The sequence below is a fragment of the Hippocampus comes genome, unplaced genomic scaffold (genome assembly GCF_001891065.2).
Source record: "Hippocampus comes isolate QL1 unplaced genomic scaffold, H_comes_QL1_v1.1 scaffold72, whole genome shotgun sequence".
Classification (NCBI taxonomy): Eukaryota; Metazoa; Chordata; class Actinopteri; order Syngnathiformes; family Syngnathidae; genus Hippocampus; species Hippocampus comes.
The window spans coordinates 385,381-398,880 of record NW_017806030.1 but is presented as its reverse complement, the minus strand read 5'-3'; the positions used below and the strand labels follow the sequence as shown (position 1 = coordinate 398,880).

General features: G+C 43.6%; 1 protein-coding gene across 3 annotated transcripts in view; it reads right to left on the bottom strand.

Moving 5' to 3' along the window:
• The window catches only part of slc8a2b (solute carrier family 8 member 2b), a 40,540-nt gene that overhangs the window by 24,350 nt on the left and 2,690 nt on the right, over window positions 1-13,500 (bottom strand). For 2 of the 3 annotated variants that reach the window (XM_019892713.1, XM_019892714.1), the window contains exon 2: window positions 8,813-8,963. The exons of the other annotated variant lie outside the window; for it this stretch is intronic. The gene's annotated coding sequence lies outside the window, so the exon portion shown is untranslated. The remainder of the gene's footprint in view (window positions 1-8,812; window positions 8,964-13,500) is intronic. 3 annotated transcript variants of the gene reach the window in all.

Genomic DNA, 13,500 nt, shown 5'->3' with positions numbered 1-13,500 from the left:
AGATAAGATAAGATAAGATATCCTTTATTTGTCCCACACTGGGGAAATTTACAGCCTTCAGCAGCAAGATTGAGGGTAGAAAGAAGAGAAAAGAAAACACAGTTCAATTAAGTGCAATATAAATATAAATATGGATAAGGTCAATAAGTTCAATTAAGTGCAATATAAATACAATAGTCACAGTACAATTCACATTTGTTGTCATATCATTTAAATAATTTTGTGATATATTTATTTATTCATTTTTTATTCAGCAGCCTGACAGCAGTCGGTAGGAACATGAGGATGAAGAGCATACTGAGCATCAGGGATCAGGGGGTGACAGGAGCAACACGCACACAGATAGACAGATGATGTCTGTTGTCAAGGCCTGATGAGAACATGATGGGCAAAAAAGGAAGGCTCCAATAAATCTTTCAGTTTGACGAGAAACGACTTGGAAGTGACGCTACGCCACCAGCAAAAGGTGAAATTCCATTCAGTGTAAGGAATGGTTTAGCAGCCAGCCCAATAGCAAACCCATGGTCAACACTTATTGAAAATAATCTGTGGGGTGGCTCACAAATGTGTCCTCGTGATCTGACACATTTGGAGTGCTTTAGTGATTCAAGTAAAAACGTTTTTAAATTTTATTTTTTTCTTTCCTGGTGGCATGGTGAAGCATGTTAGCGTTTGTGTCTCATAAGCCAAGGTTCTGGGTTTAAATCTCAGCTGGCACTTTTCTGTGTGTTCTCCCTGTTGACATGCAATACAGCGTATGTTGCAAGCTGTTCCTGAATGGACGAGGGTGGTGGCAGTGTGTGTGTGTGTGTGTGTGTGTGTGTGTGTGTGTGTGTGTGTGTGTGTGTGTAGCTTTGTTTGTTGTTTAGTCCAGGTGGTCTCGCAGCCGGTGCCCAATTCATGAATGTTCTCACTCATTGCATCATTCACCTGAACAGATTTCAGGTCAGTGCATATACACACACACACACACACGCACAATCTATTTGTTTGGTGGAGTTCACTCAGCATTTCATCTACTTTGAAACACAACCAATAAACTGCTGTAGGTCAATAAAAATCCTGATGAATCTCTGTGAAAAACAAGCGAGTGGATGTTTACAATAATTCATTCATTGATTCTTTTCTGTCTTATTTTCCTGGCACGCACACGCTGTTTGGCCAAGCCCTGACCTTGTGGAGTTGACTTTCTAGAGTTTTGTGTTTGTGTTGAGTCATCAAACTCCACCGCCAATCCCGCTCACCTGCAATGACCAAGCATTTTCACAATTTATCATTGTAATCAAGATTGTAATCTTCATTGTGGTAATTAAACAAATTTCCAGCACAAGCTTGCCTTAGAACGACACCTGGAAATGCCCCAAATGACCCTCTCTGTCTCTTTTTGTGCATGTCTTCTTAAGACTTTTTGTGGGTCACGACAGACATTTCTATAAAATTTCATGTTGCCTTGTAAAACAAATTGTGAGGGCTGAATTTTGGGGAAAAAAAAGAAATCACAATCTAAGTTATGAGAGTTTTTGTGTTTTATGGTGAGTCATTATATTTCACGCGATAGATACTTTTAGTACTGCCCATCTGTCGAGCATCGATTCCACCCATTTTCTGAGCCGCTTTATCCTCACAAGGGTCGCAGCGGGTGCTGCAGCCTATCCCAGCCGTCTTCGGGCAGTAGGCGGGGGACACCCTAAACCAGGGGTGTCAAAGTCAAATGGACGGAGGGCCAGATAAAAAAATTTTGCTGCAAGCCGAGGGCCGGACTGATCGAATGTTCATTGAAAATTTTAAAAATGACCACATATTGTTTATTGAACCAAATTTAATTGACTGAAAACCTAACAAATACATTCCAATACGGTCAGATAAATAAAGCAACATTTTTTTATGGCTATGTCAGTAAACTTTAATTTTCAACAGGCAAAAAAAAATTTCCTTTGTATAAAAATACCCATAACATGAATGAAAAAAGCCGATATTATTCAAGGCACTATCACTAGTCCATATTTTCTCTTTTAGCAAAAGTAGGCTAAATTTACTTAAAAGAAAAACAAATAATAGTGCAGTAATATTCGATCATTTACTCGAATAAAATATTTTTAAAACATAATTGGATTGAAATACAATAAAATAAAGTGCAAAAATGTATAAACCAAAAACAACACTTTCTTCAAGAAGTAACAAGCAGCGAAAGCAAATATTGCACTTTAATTTTTAAACTTGAACTGAGTAAAAACTCTTAGTATGTGATTGCACAGTATATTATAAGTAATATTCACTTCTTTGAGGCTGAGGCTGATACTCGGTGGTGTCTTAACTTTTCTACAAGTTCATCAATATTTGGGGTCAGGCGCTGAGCAAATCCTCAAAATTGAGTGAGGGTGTTCAGCAGTAAATCGACTTCTGTGTGATGTTTTGTTCAGCTTCATCAAAGAAAATAGTTGTTCACACACGTATGTGCTGCCAAACTTTCGACAACGTTTGAGCAGCCTGGATGCTCAGCGGGGCCACTGTGTCGGGGAGGAAATGGGCAAACTGCGCAGCACGCACTGCCGTATCTTTGCAGAAACACTGCAATTGTCTTTCTGCTAATGCTCACGTTTAAAAAGAGTTGCTTTTTTTCGGGGTAAACTTCGTCACAAACTTTAAGTATACCGTTTTTAATGAAATCCCCCTTCCCCCTCCATGTCCATGTTCTTGTTTTTGTTCGCGTGTTTCGTTTCATGATGTCGTCTCAGATTACACAGATTTCAATCGTGGGAGGAAACCGGAGTACCCGGAGAAAACCCACGCAGGCCCGGGGAAAACATGCAAACTCCACACAGGAAGGCCAGAGCTGGGATCGAACCCACAACCTCTGCACTGTGAGGTCGACGCGCTAACCACTGGACCACCGGGCCACCCGTCTAGCATTGGTAGTAGCTGGTGGGGGTGAAGGACTCGAATCATATGATTTGGACTCGGGTCGACTCGCTGATTTTATGACTTGCGAGGCAAAAACATGACTTTTTTGTGGGTCTGCTTATTATAACCATGCAAGCAAAATAAGATTTGAGGGCTGGATTTTTTATGATTATTATTTTTTTAACATGACAGGGGATGCTACCCAGTTGACAAGCCCGCCTATGAGCAATACCTGGAAAAGACTAAATAAGCTAAAATGGCTGCCGCTTTAAAACAAAATGACAGATTCCCTTTTGCTTACCTACTAATGAAAGACACACCTACCAAATTTCATGTTGTTAAATCAAATGAGATTCAAGGGCTGAATTTCCAAAAACAAATAACAAAAATATCAGGGGAGCGCTACTGCAGCGTGAACCACTTACAACATATTCCAATACAAACGCAGATGTTTTTCCACTCCACCGTATAAATACAGTTCAACATTAACCTTAAATGACAGCCATATCATCTTGTTGGGCGAATGCAATCTGCCGTAAATGTGGATGGGAGGCAAGAGGCAAATGTTAAAGGACTCCATCATGTGTAAGTGCAGCGGGACTCGGAGGGAGCCGCTGCATGCTCATCGCCCCGGTGACCGCCGGCCTTGGGGATGATGGGGACATGATGCAAGACGATGTGTCACACACGCACAGACGGGAGACCGAAGCGCTGTTACCACTTTAATACCATGATGCTGGCAAACATTATGGAAGAGTAGTTTTCATGAGCGGCCAGCTGTTGGCAACTCGTTTTGTTGCGATTTGAAATTACAATCACAGGTCAACGGTACTCGAACATCACATAAACACGGCATTTCTCGCTCGAAGGTGTCCAGGACATGGTGTATACAAACCATGGGGGGAAAAAAAAAGGAGTCCAGCCTTGTTTCTTCAGTTTCCTTTTCATTTTAAATGCCGAGTACAATTGTTTGAACCCAATATATTTATGCCAACAAAAACAGCTCGTAAGACTTGAATCCAAGAGCTGATCAAGACATTTTCGAAAGGTTTTCTTGATTGTAACCAAAATCACTTCACCATTTTTTACAGAAATAGCTATGGTATTGTACTGCCAAAAAATGCTGCCTTTAGGCCTATAGTCTCGCTTTAATTCTACAATCTGGTTCTTCCTGAACAATCGTTCTAAGTTGCTCACTGAGCCTCCAAATTTTGTTTCCAGATAAAAACACCATGTGCCTTGATTAGTTCATGTGCAACATTCCCAGAAACTGTTTGAGAGAAAATGCAATGCCAAGCGTTTTTTTTTTCTTCTTTTTTTTTGGCCTTCTGTCACTCTCACCGAAGACGCTCCAAATTTTGCTCAGAGAGAGAATCACGAGCAATTTAAAAGAGCGGCTGGAACTCAACGTTGTGACACAATGACAGGTCAACTCAATGAGTTAGAGAGAGCAAGCCGACCCGGACGCTGAGGGCTGACACAAGCAGTCACTCTATTGCATATTTTTAGAAGCCTTCCTTCAAAACGTTTTCTAGCAAGTCTTTACTCCTACAAAACCGAGTTAACATATTGCAAATAATACCCCGGCAGCCCGTTATTTACTCAACTGCAGATGGGGTGTACAAACAAAAAAAAAATGTAAAAACACGGTTTACATGACCCCCTTGGTGCTGCTGTTTCTGTTACCAAATGAGTTCACGGTCTATGGACACACAACACTGTGGACTGAGAGTCTATCGATCATTAGTGATGTCTTTGCCACATAAGATCCTATTTTCCACTTTACCGTTCTAGATTCTAATTCATGTGAGGGACTGTTTGCTTCTGTGGATGCTGCTTGTTTGGTTAGCAAACGTTTTCCGATAGGTTGGGCAACTGACTCTTTAATAGCTTCCGTGAAATTACGTAATTACAGTTGACTACCTGCTGGGAAATGGGAGGTGTAAAATTGAAAGATGGAACTAATGGGGGCTCAGGATCGATTAGAGGGACTATTGTTTTGGTTACCAACAGAGCCCAACTTCAAATAAGCCCGCCAGTTTACTCTTTGACGTGTCCACGAGCTGACTAGCTTTCTTCTTTGGGAGTAATCTCCGCTTTTCGACTAATTGGAAAGCAGGAAGGGTGTAAGGCATATATAACGACTCATGCATCATTATGGAATGTAAGTGGAGTGTTACACGTAGAGATGAATTCAATCAGTGCGCAGACATACGCACAAGCAGCGACATTAATCCTCGGCTTTAAATAAAGCCTGCAATTTGCCGGGTAAAAACGAGCTTGACGGTTATCGAAAGCAGGCGGTGGAATTACACCATGCTCTTTACCACAATGACTTATCCGCCTCCTTTCATCATCAATTTATTCCACCGCGCATATTATTTGATTAATTTCTGGATCCTTTATGTCGAAGCTCAAGCTCGATATCAAGGGGACTCTCCAAATTAACCCGCAAACCACAGCGTGACTTTGCTCATTCAAAAACAAATGTGAATGATGAAAATCATTTTGACATGACACTTGGTTTGCAATACCGCCGTCGTACCATCGAGGTAGCCAGCCAAGAGCGTTAGTTTACTGGCCATTTAAGGAAAGTACATTGTTTACCATGGAGCGAATGAAAGCGCGATACTGTGATTTTGGAAGAATTTAAATGACTGTGAGGAGGGACGACGTGCATTTAGCGATAAGTAAATCATAAAATGTTTCATCAACAAATGTAGAATTGTATCCAACAGAGTGCTGCCAATTGGCTAGCATGCTTTTGTTCAGCGGCTGGCCGGTGGGGTTGTGTTTATATAGCGGTAAACTGACATTAAAAATCTCTTTGGCTTGAATAATTTCAATCTTTTTGGTTTCTTTTTTGATTGCTCTTGGTGTAGTTTATGGAGATGTGTATTGTGTCGGACATGCAAAATGCCAAACACGGTCTCTAAAGCTCCATTTCACTTGAGCGAGGCGCATCATCTGTAGCCGTAAAAAGTCCTTCCGGCCCACAGTCAGACGACTTCACTGACGAGTCTTGCCAAATGTTAGGGACAACACGTGTGATCAAATATGCAAATAAGCACACATTCGCCATTACAGTGGACACAGCTCTTCAAAATATATTCTCTGATATATGCACGAATCTTGGTCTGACTGATACGCAACTTTGACATCAGGACTGATTAATGCAGAAGAAAAAAATGGATGGATGAATTAAAGTTATTAACCTCTAAGCTTCAAAAGTGAACTCAAAACTCTTTACATGGAGCAGCCTCTGAACTAATGACTGATTTTCAGAGGTTTTGCGTCCGTTTAAGCCTTTAATAAAGGAAAAAAACAAAACAAAACCCCAATGTGGTGTCCCTAGTGGCGGCTCAGTGTATTGCAGGCAGTAAAATTAAGACTGTTAATTAGTTACAGAATTTGTATCCCTTATCGCTACATAAGCAAACAAAGTCGTCTCTCTTCTTTTGAGCTGCCCGCCTTTGTGTCCGTCACTGACTTTCACCTTCACTGCGGCGGCTGCTGTTGCTGATAGCATGCTAATGCAAACAAGTGTTATCAGCGAGCCACAGATACACGGTCACCAAGTAGACAATACAGCGAGTCATTGGAGTGCACATCTTCGGCTTGCTTTTCAATCATTTATCCTCTTTTCACACACCCAAAGTCATCATGTCATCTGTGACAAAATGTAGTAGTACCTCTGCCAAGGCTCAATTGTCGCCAATCGTTCACCGGATCAGCACTGCGGCTCAGCCGTGGACAAAAGTGCTCCAAACTGCACATAGATCTTTCATTGTGGAGTCACATCATGATTAAACGAGCTGATTATTGTACAATAATCGCCAGAGGCTTCCAGTGTGCGGCAACTTCTGACAACTTGACTAGACAGTGACACACACGCACAACAACAACATTTGTTTGGATGAAGCCCAAAGGAGTCTTATATAAGTCTCGTATACTTGTGTACATTGTAAGCCCCTCAAACAGAAGTTTGCCATCACCATATGGCAACACAATAACACTCAGATGCATCATCTGGGGCTTGCAGGTCACTAATCTGCCCACACACTCGCAGAAGATGGTTTCATGCGCAAGCATTAAATGAGAGATCAACGAGTAGAACGTCTTCAATTTGAAACTAAAAGTTTGATCTTAAAAGGAGACATATGCATTTTGAAATCAAATTCCCGGGTGTCTTCATCACTTCTCAAAGGAGAAAGAGATACAAGACAGTTCACATCCACATGAAAACATTCAAGGGTGCTTCTGTCTCATGCAAATGCAGAGCGCAAATGTTAACAAGAGACCAGGGGCGGCGCGAGGGCTTTGTGACAAAGCAAGGGTGACTCAGTGATGCCATTTTAAGGGCCTATTCCCCCGTTTGCTCCGATTCGAAAAGCTACTCCGCTTGCACATTTTTTTGGCCTGCGCCTCCGCACTCTGGGTGGAGGGATGTTGAAATGAAGACGACAAATCTGTCAATCTGTGCATTCTGCCAGACACTTAATCATCTTTCCACGATCATTCCACAAACCCACGCAGGCCCCTGTGTGCAAACTCCACACAGGGAGCCCGCCGAGGCTGGAATTGTGAGGTTGACACGCTAACCACCAGACCGCCGCCTTTGCCAATATTCCAATTTTCCAATTCATTAAAAAACACACGGCTGCTGATGATGATGTGCTGCTGCCCGGGGCCAAATGAATGAAGGTCACGCAGGTAGAATGTGCGGGTAAGTATGTGGAACATCAACACACTCGGACACACATACAGAGGAAGCCATGAAAGCCAGAGAGAGGTTCGAGCGCTGATTGGGCTAACACACTGAAGCGGAAAACACCTGCTGGCTTCTTCTTGGATGGCAGAAAGGTGTGCCTTCGCGCAAATGCGAGCCCCGCCCACACCTCACCATGTTTACAGAAAGACGGGTAGACAATACGGATAATAGCACAATAACAAAACCAGACTCTTTGCACATAACGGCATGATGTCATAACCATGGACGGAGCGGTTCATCCTCTCCCGGTTCGGTGAAATATGACGGCCGTGTATTTATAGGCACGGATAATAGCACAATAACAAAACCAGACTCTTTGCACATAACGGCATGATGTCATAACCGTGGATGGAGCGGTTCATCCTCTCCCGGTTCAGTGAAATATGACGGCCGTGTATTTATAGGCGTGCGTAAACAGCTGAGTATAAGCCCGAAAGGGGATTTTTTTTTTTTTCCCCCCCCGAGTTTGGCACGGTTGATGCCGTGGGCAGCGTGCATGTTGTTAAGTGGTGGTTAGGATTGCGTCTTTGTTACAACACACAGCAAAGTCTGCACCTCACACCGGAGCAGATTATTCAGATGGAAACCCTTGAGGGGGAAAAAAAACAAAGCCTCAAGAAAAAGGTTCTGTCCCGGTATTGTTCCAGCGGAATGATGACTTTGCTCCATTCAACCGCTAAGGCTGGCTGTTTGGCAACGACGAACCAAATCTGAGAAGCGGGAGATGAGGAAGTCAGTGGAGTGCACCGCTGCCGCTTTTGATGATTATTGCTCTTTAGATGTTCGAGAAACAAATCATTTTTACTTTCCTTCCTCTTGTCAAACAAGAAGAGCACTGCAAAATTATTTATTTATTTATTTTACAAAACAAAAATATAATCTGATTTATTCATGAATTTTACACATGTATATTAAGTTATCAGAAGCGCTTCCCGTCTTACCTTTTACAGAATGGGAACGGCATGATTGGGTTAAGTGAATCGTTGTCATCCAAGTGTCGAGTTAATTTTGACCTCTTTTATTTTTACTCCTATTTCTTTCAGTTTAATGTTTCCATGCACTGCGCTGTTCACAAAAACAGGTTCTGGGACAGACCAATAATCAGGAGTGAGGTCAATAATGCCGGGAAATCCATAGTACCTTAGAGCTCTGATGATTATGGATCACAATTTGCGCTCTGGAACACGGCAACGCTCAGAGTGTTGTTTGTGTTGCTGTTGGAAGCGTCTGTAATGGTTACTTCGGGCGGGTCCTGGAAACAGTCCGAGTAGGCATTCCGCTGCAGTTATTTCTGAAAAACCAAAAAAGACCGAGCTGCCGTTTGTATGTTTCATGGGATGAGCAATTTCATGTCTTAACAGTGCAGAAGTGCAGAAGGGAAGGAATGAAGCAGGGAATTCAGTAAAGCTTGAAGGAAGGGAGGAAGGGAAGGAGGAGTGAGGCATAAAAGAATCACAGAGGGGAGGAAGAGAAGAAAGGAATGAAGAGCAGGGGGAAAGGAGGTGAGGAGGAATGGTGGAGTAGTTAGGATGGGATGTAAAAAGGAATATATCATGAAGCAGGGAAGGAGGGACAGAAGAACAAGAAGGAGATAAGGAAAAATTGAAAGGAAGAATGGTTGGACAGACAGAAAGAAAGAATGGAGGTTGTGGACAAAAGAAAGAAAAGAAAGTCCACAGGGAAAGAAGGAGGTGAGGAAGGAATATAATTGGGAAGGAAGGAAGGAAGGAAAAGAGAATTTAAGGATTCAACATGGGCGAGTTAAGGAAAAAAAATGAAATCAATGGGATGGAAGGATGAAGGAAAAAAACAGAAGGATGGATGTTATGAGGGCAAAGGAAGGAAGGGATGACAAATGAAAAACAGAAAGGAAAGAAAGGAGGAAAGAAGGAGGGAAGGACATGGAAAGGGGGGGAGGAGTGAAGGACGACGGAAGGAGTGAACGAATGAGATGGAAAGAAGGAAGGCGGTAAGAAAAACTTGGAGTCAGCCATTCCGTTCCAAACACTTTCGCTTCAATGGCATTTCCATCGTGCGCTGTGATAACAATAAACACCTTGAGGTTGCCCCGCATGTCGAGTGGAACAAGACGCAATCATGTTTTTGTCGGCGTGTTCATTCCTGAACGCTGTGAGACGCCACTGCGCCGTAGTAGGATCGACTGTACACACACACTCGAGGCGCCGCTGTTGGGTTTCCAAGTTGCATATTAACGGGGCTTTGTGCCGGCGGCGTCGGCGCACTGACTTTACTCTAATCTGCTGCCCACACGCTCAAGTCTCAGGACACCAGGAGAAGAAGAAGAAGACGTGGGCGGGGAGCAACAACAGAGCGGCGCTCGTGTGCGCACAGACACACAACGAGGCAAGAGCCAACAGGGACAGCTGGTGTCGTGGTTATTGGGAACGCGGAAGCGGACCTGTGCGTGCGTGCGCGCGTCATATTAGAAGTGTTAAATGTGAGGCGAGACATTTTCATGTCCGCTACAATATCCTCCATCAGTCCTCCCCTCTTTGCACCTGCACCCTTCCTTTAGGCCCTCCTTTCTGCACACACAATTTTCTTCTTCTCCTTTCCTCCTTCCTCCCTCCTTTTCCTTCAGCCAATCCTTCCTTCTGTCGTTATCACTTCCTTCAATACACCCTCTTCCTTATGGCTATACCGTGATGGACACGCCATCATTTTTGCTGCTGTTTCATTCAGAATTTGATGCGCTGTTCATATCCCGCCGATGTGCCGGGTTGCCGATGTTTGATGGCTAATCTACATCTTGCTCTGTTTGTCTTGTCTTTTTGCTGCGTGTCACTTTTCAAAGTCATTTGCTGCCATGGTATCAAAGGAGTCTACCTACACTTTGTTCCCAGCTTATCCTCTCCTCACAACACCTTCGTGGTTATTTCTCAACTTCTCACTCCACCTCCTTTCGTCTTCATCGTCTTCTCCTAATTACACCTACTCCTGTCCTTACGATCCCTTCGTCACTCCTTAATATCCTCTTCCGAACACCTCCATGCCTCTTTTCGACACCTGCTAACACCCCCTCCTTCACACCCTCCCCTCTTAACGACACCTCCTTTCATCCTCTCTGTACCGCATCCCTCCATTATACTGTACAAATATTATTTTCTCTCTTTTGTTTTTTTTTCAAGGCAGTCATCAACTTTTCCGCATGGAGGCTTTGAATCCAGCATGTTCGCACCCATCTGCCGGAATTAATCAATTCCCTGGACTGCGATTATATGAGCAGCAGCAGTGATTTTTGCCCTCGCTACAATTACAGCCTTCATTAGCCTAATTAAAAAGTGTGACGAGCGGCGGTGAGTGGAAAGAGTCCGTCAGGGATCCTGAGAGTCATCGGAGCAGTCAGGAGGGGGTGATTATTGGAGGGAAGGATGTAGGAATGGAAGAGGGAGGGATGAAGAGGAGGATGGTTTGAGTGTGTGAACGCAAGAAGAGGAGGGAAAGAGGGGGAGTTCAAATAAGGAGGCAAGGAGATGTAGTTGGGAGAGCAGGCGGATGCAAGGCTTGTGTGTAATTACAGAGGGAGGCAAATGTATAGTTCATACAAGAAGAAAACGGGGAGTAAAAGAGGTGTGGTTCAAAGTATAAGGGTTGAGGAGGCAAGGAGGTGTAGTTAAGGTGAGGAAGAAGCTACAGTCAAACCTCGGTTTTCGAACGTCTCTGTTCTTGACTAAATCGGTTTGAGACCAAAAATTTCAAGTTTTTTATGCCTCGGATGACGACCGAATTTCGGTTGTCGAACAAACTGAGCGCACTTGAATGCGTCACTTGACTCCTCCCCTTCCTTACATGAGGAAGTAACGCTTCCTCGTTTAGCGTTCCACGGTGAACAGACGTGTTCAATGAAGATTATTTTTTAAAAAGAGCGTGGTTTCGGTTTTCGAACAAATCGGTTTTTCGAACAGCCTTCTGGAACGGATTATGGTCGAAAACCGAGGTATGACTGTCTTTTTAAAAGAGGATTGAGGGAAAAGGAGGTGTCATTCAGAGAGCAGGAGAAGGAGGGATGAAGGGTCTCGTTAGAGGGGAACAAAATAAGGCAAGGAGATGTAGTTTGAAGAGGAGGTATAGTTAGGAGGGTGGAGGCAAAAATTAAGAGAAAGGAAGGTGTCGATCGACCGGTAGCCCGCGGACTGGTCCCAAGTCGATTGCGGGGCGTTTAGGGACGTAAAAAAAAAAAAAAAAAAAAGAAGCTGTGTTTGTGTGCGTGTTATATATTTTTGTGTTAGTGTACACTGCACCCTAAGCCTCCTATCAGTTTCACAAAAAATAGTATATAAAAATAAAATGAAAAAGCACGGCACCTTTTTAACCTAGGATTAGGAAGCAATGACTTGAATTAAGAGAGTAGGCGGTGTCGCCTGGAGGGGAGGAAGCAAAGGGGTGAAGCAGGGGGGAGGAGGTTTAGCTCTGGTGCCAAGGAAATGAGGTGTCGTTAGGGGAAAGCAAGGAGGTGTAGATTCATGATTCAAGGAAGTGCTAAGAAAGGAGGAGGAGCAGGTGGAGTTAGGAGTGAAGGTGGAAAAAGGAGACACGAACACAGCAGCCATGTTTTGACGCCGTGAAATGTGTGTCAACCAGAAGGGACGTAGAAGCAGGATGCAGCAAAGGAGGGAGGAGGGGGGGGGGGAGGTGAAGGATGGAAGGATTGAAGGTGGACTAGACGAGGGACTGTGAAAGATGAGGGGAGGGGGTGAGCATTTAAAGGAGGAGAGCCGAATGAAGAAGAGGAGGAGGAAGGGAGGGAGGAAGGAGTAATGAACGAGTGGCACAAAAAAGCTGCATAAGCACATTTGACAAGTCATCAGTCACTACAGCAAACGAGCGGGACACGTCATTAATATGCTGCTTTCCGCTTTACGGAGTACTGTCAAGGAAGGAAGGAGGGAAAGAGGTAGATGAAACAAGGGAAGCCCCAGAAAGCTGCATGAGAGAAAGGAAGGGGGAGGGAAAAGCTGCACAGGGAAGCCCTGCTGCAAGGATCTCCGCTTCCTCATTCTCATCCTCTTCATCTCTCCTACGTGGGTGTTTGACTTGACCCAATAAAATCCACACATTCACCAGCAAAGCCATTAAATTATGTATTTGCACACACACAAAAAAAAAAAACCCAAAACAAGTATTTGGTCAGAAACGGTCTATTTAACACTCCAGTATTTGTGCGTTAGAAGCCGCAATGCTCCACGAGTGCACCAGAAACAGTAATGAGACTTTTGGGCGCATTCCAGTCCCCATAGTTCAAGATCATACTCGGGTAATTTGCTTGTGACATCACTCAGTCATCAAACGAAGACTGGAATTAGATTTATTTCTATCATTTATGACCACAACTACGACTTCTACTGCCAGACATTTCCTCAAATAAGACAACAACCAATAAACACCTCCCACTGGAACTGCTAAGCCTTAACACTGTTGTCAAACCAAAACAGCAGTAACTACTGAGGCACTTACACAAAATGTGATTCAAATAGTTGCCATATTCAAATAAACGCCTCCCTCACCTAGCCATTTCAAATGAAGACAGCGATAACTTCTACTTCTCCACTCCCACATTTCTTCAACTGTCACATACCCATTCTCTGTGCCCCAATTAGTTGAGGGTGCACTATGCACCTGTAAAAAAGGAACACCTCCCTTTTTCCATCATAAAAAAACTCAACAAGTGTCATTACGCCATTTCATAGACACCGTCATTCTCAAAAGCAAATGAAAGTGTGAACTGAAGAGATCCGATGCTAACCAAAGCAGCAAAAACAACAAAAAAAAAACAACAAGGCAGGTGAACGGTTCCTTTTCAATGATGG